Genomic DNA, 1786 nt, shown 5'->3' with positions numbered 1-1786 from the left:
TGAAAGCCAGGAAACCTTGAGCAAAGAGTTTACTAATGGCACCTCTTCCTTGGCTACATTAAAAACAAAAAAAAAAAAAAGAAGAAGAAGAAGAAGAGGAAGGAGGACCAAAGAACATAAAAGGGAAAAACAAAAGCAAAAGACCTGTGAACATGCCAGGTGCAGACTGAGGAAGGTTTGAGTGCAGTTAAAGCAGAAGCGTGGTGCTTGCTTTGGCAGCATATATACAAAAATTGGAACAATACAGAGAAGATCTGACTCATTTGAAAAGACCATGATGCTGGGAAAGATTGAAGGCGGGCAGAGAAGGGGATGACAGAGGATGAGATGGTTGGATGGCATCGCCAACTCAATGGACATGAGTTTGAGTAAACTCCAGGAATTGGTGAGGGACAGGGAGGCTTGGTGTGATGCAGTCCATGGGGTCACAGAGAGTTGGACACGACTGAGTGACTGAACTGAACAGAGATCAGCAAGGCCCCTTCCCAAAGATGACATACAAATTCATGAAGCATTCCATATTTTTAAAACAGACTTATGGTTACCAAGGACAAAGGCAGGGGAGGAGAAAGAATAAAGTATGAGGTTAGGATTAACATATACACACTACTATATATAAAGTAGATAACCAACAAGGACCTACTGTATAGCACAGAGAACTATAATCAATATAGTGTAATAATCTATAAGGAAAAGAATCTGAAATATATATACATACACACACACATACATATATATTCACACACGTATGTATGTATAAATGAATCACTGTGCTGTACACCTGAAACTAATACAACATTGTATCAATAAATCAACTATACTTCAGTAAAAATAAAATAAAAGTATTTTTAAAAAGCAGAAGTGTGGAATGATCCTCAGCAACCATGAGGACCTTGGGAAGTGCTTAAAAATAGAAGTGGTGGCCATGAATAAGAAATGCGGTCACAGTTGCTATGGGGGAAAAAACAGCAAATATTCCACTGAATAGACTCAGACACTTTAACAGGCGGATTTCTACCTTATGGGAACTTTCTCTGTTTCCTTCTGACTGTACCAAACCCAGGATTGCCCATTTAACAAAAAGTTGTTCAACCACCCATTAGTCTATGAGAGATCGCAATACGTATTTTGCGAGGCAAAGAAGTAGAAGGTTCTGTCCTTGTTCTCAAAGTGATTACAACTGGTGACTGGGTTGATAAAACTCAGAAAGAAAAAATTCAGCTTCCCTGATGACTCAGCAGTAAAGAATCTGCCTGCTGTTGCAGAAGATGTGGGTTTGATCCCTGGGTCAGAAAGATCCCCTGGGGAAGGAAATAGCAACCCACTCTAGTATTCTTGCCTGCAGAATCCTATGGATAGATGAACCTAGCGAATCCAAGGGTGTGACACAACTTAGTGACTAAACCACCACCACCAAGAACAAAGGAGCACCTCCAAGCAATCCCAGGCTGCTGGGTTCCAGACTGAACACAGCTTGGAATGGAAGGGAGGAGTCAGTAGCTCACAGAGACTTTTTCCAACCTGGGATAAGACTGGCTGCTCCTTATTTACCATTTACCTTCTCTGAACTTCCATCTCTGTACAATGAGAAAGCTAGGGTGTCATGAGAATTTTATAAAGTTGATAGCCCAGAGTAAGAACTGAGTAAAAACCTACTTTTATCATTATTAGCAGTAGCAGCAGCATCAATATAATTATTAAGTAATATCTCCTAAAAGAAGAATTTCCCAAAAGGTAGGACAGTGTTTTGTAAGTCCCACCCTGGGAATGAAATGCACTTGCTTAC

The 1786-nt window shown here is 40.3% G+C and overlaps 1 pseudogene; it reads left to right on the top strand.

The window, feature by feature from the left end:
• The first annotated feature begins 203 nt into the window (after positions 1-203).
• Positions 204-526, top strand: LOC139185058 (U6 spliceosomal RNA; annotated as a pseudogene).
• The last annotated feature ends 1260 nt before the right edge of the window (positions 527-1786 follow it).

The sequence above is a fragment of the Bos indicus genome, chromosome 9 (genome assembly GCF_029378745.1).
Source record: "Bos indicus isolate NIAB-ARS_2022 breed Sahiwal x Tharparkar chromosome 9, NIAB-ARS_B.indTharparkar_mat_pri_1.0, whole genome shotgun sequence".
Lineage (NCBI taxonomy): Eukaryota > Metazoa > Chordata > Mammalia > Artiodactyla > Bovidae > Bos > Bos indicus.
The sequence above is the reverse complement of the archived record's forward strand: the minus strand, read 5'-3'. Positions and strand labels throughout refer to the sequence as shown.